Source organism: Pan paniscus, chromosome 9 (genome assembly GCF_029289425.2).
Source record: "Pan paniscus chromosome 9, NHGRI_mPanPan1-v2.0_pri, whole genome shotgun sequence".
Classification (NCBI taxonomy): Eukaryota; Metazoa; Chordata; class Mammalia; order Primates; family Hominidae; genus Pan; species Pan paniscus.
This window is the reverse complement of record NC_073258.2, coordinates 63166949-63172756: the sequence shown is the minus strand read 5'-3', so window position 1 is coordinate 63172756 and position 5808 is coordinate 63166949. Positions and strand designations below refer to the sequence as shown.

General features: G+C 39.6%; 1 non-coding gene across 1 annotated transcript; it reads right to left on the bottom strand.

The window, feature by feature from the left end:
* Window positions 1-1124: 1124 nt before the first annotated feature.
* Window positions 1125-1231, bottom strand: LOC112441218 (U6 spliceosomal RNA). The gene has a single exon (XR_003029166.1). It is a non-coding gene; the product is annotated as a U6 spliceosomal RNA (small nuclear RNA).
* Between the last annotated feature and the right edge of the window lie 4577 nt (window positions 1232-5808).

Genomic DNA, 5808 nt, shown 5'->3' with positions numbered 1-5808 from the left:
CTATCCTGGGGAATGTTTTATGTGTACTTTGAGAAGAATGTATATTCTGCTATGGTTGGGTAGAGTTAACACTGTTCAAGTCTTCTATGTCCTTATCTAGTGTGTAGTTCTAGCCATTATTGAAAGTGAAGTATTGACGTTTCCAACTATTCTTTTTATTTATTTATTTATTTATTTATTACTTTTTTTTATTTTTTGAGACAGAGTCTTGCTCTGTTACCAGGCTGGAGTGCAGTAGCACAATCTTGGCTCACCGCAACCTCCACCTCCCAGGTTCAAGCCATCCTCCTGCCTCAGCCTCCCAAATAGCTGGGATTACAGGCACACACTGCCATGCCCAGCTAAATTTTGTATTTTTAGTAGAGACAGGGTTTTACCATGTTGGACAGACCGGTCTTGAATTCCTGACCTCAGGTGATCTGCCCACCTCGGCCTCCCAAAGTGCCGGGATTAGAAGCGTGACCCACTGTGCTCGGCCGATATTTCCAGCTATTCTTGCTGGCCTGTTTCTACTTTGAATTCTGTCCATTTTTGCTTCAAATACTTTGAGGACTCTCCTGTTAGGTGAAATATATAATTGTTTTATCTTCTTGATGAATTGAACCTTTTATCATTACAAAATGTTTCTCTTTGTCCCTTGTAACAATTTTTGCCTTAAGGTCTATTTTTTATAATATTAGGATATCCACTCCAGCCCTCTTTTTGTTAGTTTTCGTGGAATATATGTAGTATTTAGATACAGAGTCCCTTGTCACTCAAGCTGGAGTGCAGTGGCTGCAGCCTCAAACTCCTGGGCCGAAGGGATCCATCCTCCCACCTTAGCTTCCTGAGTAGCTGGGACTACAGGTGTGTGCCACCATACCAGGTTTTTTTGTTTGTTTGTTTGTTTGTTTTAGTAGATAGCATAACTTTGTTGCCCAGGCTGGTCTTGAACTCCTGGCCTCAAGAAATCCTCCCACTTCAGCCTACCAAAGGGCTGAAATTACAGGCGTGAGTCACTGCCCCTAGCCTGGAATATCTTCCATCCTTTCACTTTCAACAATTTGGGTCATTTGAGCTAAAGCGAAGCTCTTGTAGACAGCATATATAGTTGGATCATGTGGGTTTTAAAAAAAATTTTTAATTTTATAATGGAAAGCTTCACAAATTTGCATGTCAACCTTGCACAGGAGCCACGCTAATCTTCTCTGTATCATTCCAATTTTAGTATATGTGCTGCTGAAGTGAGCACTGGATCATGTTTTTTTAAAAAAAAAATCAATTCTACTAATCTCTGCCTTTCAATTGGATAATTCAATCCATTTACAGTTAATGTAATTACTGATAAGGATTTATTCCCATTTTGCTATTTTTTATATGCATTATATATTTTTGTTTTTTTGTTCCTCAACTCCTTCATTATTGCCTTCTATTGTGTTAAATATTTTCTAGTGCCCCATTTTGATTCTCTTTTTTTCTTTTGATTCCCTTCTTTTCTTTTCTTTTAGTTATTTTCTTAGTGGTTGTCTTGGATATTGAACAATTTGGCTGGGCATGGTGACTCAAGCCCTACCACTTTGGGAGGCTGAGGTAGGAGGATTGCTTGAGGTCAGAAGTTTGAGACCAGCCTGGGTAATAAAGAAAGACCCCATATCTAGCCACCCCCCCACCAAATTAGCCAGATGTGGTGATGTGCACCTGTAGTCCCAGCTACTCAGAGGCTGAGGTGGGATGATCACTTGAGTCCAGGAGTTCATGGCTGCAGTGAGCCATAATCGCAACACTGCACTCCAGCCCAAGCAACAGAGCAAGACCTGGTCTCAAAAACTGCAACTACAACAAAAAATTTAAATAATAATATTTAACAATCTAATTCTAATTAGTACCAACTTAGTTTCAATAGCATGCAAAATCTTTGAACCTCTATAGCTTCATCCCCTACCTTTCATGTTTTTATTGTCAGTAATTACATTTTTATGCCTTACATGCCCATCAACATAGATTTATGGTCATTGTAGATGTATTTTAAATTATATAAGAGAAAAAAGAGGAGTTTAAACTAAAAATACAGTAATACTAACTTTTATATTTATCTATGTATATTTACCTATGTATTTATTTTACTGATGTTCTTTATTTCTTCATGTGGTTTTGAGTTACTATCTAGTGTCCTTTAGTAGCAACCTGAACAGCTCCCTTTAGCATTTCTTATAGGGCAGGTCTACTAGCGACAAACTCTCTCGACTTTAGTTTATCTGAGGATGTCTTGAGTTCTCCTTTTTTTCCTGAAGGATAGCTTTGCCAGATATAGAAATCTTAGTTATATATAGATAGATATAGAAATCTTAATCCTCTTTTGTTTGTTGGTTTCAGCATTTTCTGAATATATCATCCCACTATCTGGCCCCCATGGTTTCTGATGAGAAATAAACTGTTAATCTTATTGAGATTAGCTTATATGTGATGAGTCACTTTTCTCTTGTTGTTTTCAAGATTCTCTCTTCAGGCAGGGAATGGTGGCTTACGCCTGTGATCCCAGCACTTTGGGAGGTCGAGGTGGGTGGATCACTTAAGGTAAGGAGTTTGAGACCAGCTTGGTCAACATGGCGAAACCCTGTCTCCCCTAAATATACAAAAATTAGCCAGGCACGGAGGAGGCGGATGTTACAGTGAGCTGAGATCGTGCCACTGCACTCCAGCCTGGGCAACAAAGTGAGATTCTGTCTCAAAACAACAACAACAAAAATCAAGATTCTCTTTTTATCTTTGTCTTTCAATAGTTCGATTCTAATGTATCTTGGTTTTGATCTCTTTGTGTTTATCCTACATGGGATTCATTAGACTTATTGAATGTGAAGACTGAATCTTCCATTACATTTTGGAAGTTTTGGGCCATTATTTCTTCAAATATTCTGTCTTCTTCTTTCTCTGCCTCCTCTCCATCTGGGACTTTCATTATGCATATGTTGTTATGCTCGATGGTATTCCATGGGTCTCTTAAACTCCATTTGCTTTTCTCCATTCTTGTTTCTCAGATTGTTAATCTCAGTGGACTTATCTTCAAGTGTGCTGATTGTTTCTTTTGCCTGCTGTAATCTATATTGACCTCCTCTAGCGAATTTTTATTTGTTATTATACTCTTCAACTCCAGAATTTATTTTTCTCTTTTTTCTTTTTCTTTTTTAAATGTTCCTCTTGGCATATACCTAAAACTCCAGGATTTCTATTTGTTTTCTTTTTATAATTTATCTTTATTTATACTCTATATTTAGTGAGATATAGTTCTCATGGTTTCCTTTAGGTCTTTGAATAGATTTAAAATAGTTGATTTAGGCCAGGTGTGGTGGCTCACCCCTGTAATCCCAGCACTTTGGGAGGCCGAGGTAGGTGGATCACCTGAGGCCAGGAGTTTGAGACCAGCCTGGCCAACATAGTGAAACTCCATCTCTACTAAAAATACAAAAATTAGCCAGGCATGGTGATAGGTGCCTATAATCCCAGCTATTCGGGAGGCTGAGGCAGTAGAGTCACTTGAACCTGGGAGGTGGGGGTTGCAGTTAGCTGAGATAGTGCCCCTACACTCCAGCCTGGGTGACAAAACAAGACTCCATCTCAAAAAATAATTAATTAACTAATACAATAAAATAGTTGATTTAAAGTCTATCTATAAAGTCTAATGTCTGTGCTTCCTCAGAAACAGTTTCTTTCTTTCTTTTTTTTTTTTTGAGACACAGTCTTGCTCTGTCACCCAGGCTGGAGTGCAGTGGCTCAATCTCAGCTCACTGCAACCTCTGCCACACGGGTTCAAGCGATTCTCCTGCCTCAGCCTCCCAAGTAGCTGGGATCACAGGTGCGTGCCACCACGCCCAGCTAATTTTTGTATTTTTAGTAGAGATGGGGTTTCAACATCTTGGCCAGGCTGGTCTTGAACCCCAGACCTCGTGATTCATGGCCTCCCAAAATGCTGGGATTACAGGCGTGAGCCACCGCACCTGACCTAACAGTTTCTATTAATTTATTTTTTCCCCACACATAAACTATGCTCTCTTGTTTCTTTGAATGTCTCATAATTTTTGTTTGAAACTGGACATTTTTAATATTTAAATGTAGCAACTCTGGAAATCAAATCTGAAATCTCCCAGCACCCCAGAGTTTGTTATTGAGGCTTGTAGTACTTGTTGGGATTTTTTTGTATTGTTTTGTTTTGTTTTTTGGTGACTTTTCTGAACTAATTTTGTAAAGTCTGTATTTTTTCTTGTGTATATCCACTGAAGTCTTTGTTTCATTAGCTTAGTGATCAGCTAATGACTTGACAGAGATTTTCTTAAATACCTAGAACAGTGGTAAAAATCTTCCAGTCTTTGCAGAATGGCTCTGTATGTGTGTTGGCACATACCTTCAACTCTAAGCCAGGCAATTTACAACTGTGCCTTAACCTTTGTCTTCTGCTTACAGAGAGCCTGAAGATCAGGTAGAGGTGGGAATTTAGGACCCCTTCAGGTCTTTTCTGAGCATGCACCCAGCCCTAGGCACGCATGTGCACCTCTATTCCCTGGACTATGTAGGAGCTTTTCAAAGCCCTTAGGGACTTTTGAAGTTTTCTACTATACCATTTGCACTGACATCTGATCCTTTTCTTTAGGCATAGAATATATATATATATATATACACACACACACACACACACACACACATATATATGTATATATACAAATATATGTATATATGCACACTATATATATTGTGTATATATATACATATATGTGTATGTATGTATGTGTGTGTGTGTGTGTGTGTGTGTATATATATTTACTCAGGCCAGGCACAGTGGCTCATACTTGTAATTCCAGCATTTTGGGAGGCTGAGGTAGGAGGATCACTTGAGCCCAGGAGTTTGAGGATGCAGTGAGCTAGGATTGTGCCACTGCACTCCAACCTGGATGACAAAAGAAGATCCCATCTCTTTTGCTTGGAAATCATCTCAGCTAAATATTCAAGTGCATCACTCACAAATTCTGCTTTCCATGCAACTGTAGGACAAAGTATAGCTAGACTTTCTACCTCTATAGAACAGGGACCTCGTCTCCTTCAGTTTCTAGTAACATTTTCTTCATTTTGTTCTGAGTCCTCACTGGTAGAGCCTTAATAGCCATCTTTCTTTTTCTTTTCTTTTTTTTTTTTTTGAGACAAGGTCTTGCTCTGTTACCCAGGCTGGGGTGCAGTGGCGCAATCTTGGCTCACTGCTGCCTGCACCTCTTGGGTTCAAGTGATTCTCCTGCCTCAGCCTTCCTAGTAGCTAGGACTACAGGCACACACCACTATGCCCAGCTAATTTTTGCATTTTTAGTAGAGACAGGGTTTTGCCATGTTGCCGTGAGCCACCACACCCAGCCAATATCCATATTTTTACTAACACTCTGTTCAAGGAAACCTAGGCTTTTTCTGTCATGCTCCCCAAAATTCTTCGTCTCTACTCATTACCCAATTTCAAAGCTACCTCCACATTTTTAGGTTTTGGTTACAGCAGCACTCCACTCTTGGTTCCAAAATCTGCATTACTTTTTTTAATGATAATTGTAACAAATTATCACAAACTACGTGACTCTAAACAACAGAAACTTATTTTGTCACCATTCGGGAGGCCAGGATGTCCAAAATCAGTATTACTGGGCCTAAAGCAAGATGTCAGTAGATCTATGCTCCCTCTGGAGGCTCCAGGTGAGAATCCATTTCTTGTCTCTTTCAGCTCCTGGTGGCTGCCAGCACTCCTTGGCTTTTGGCCACAACACTCCTCCATCTTGTGCCTTTTCCTCTTTTGTCTGTGTCAGA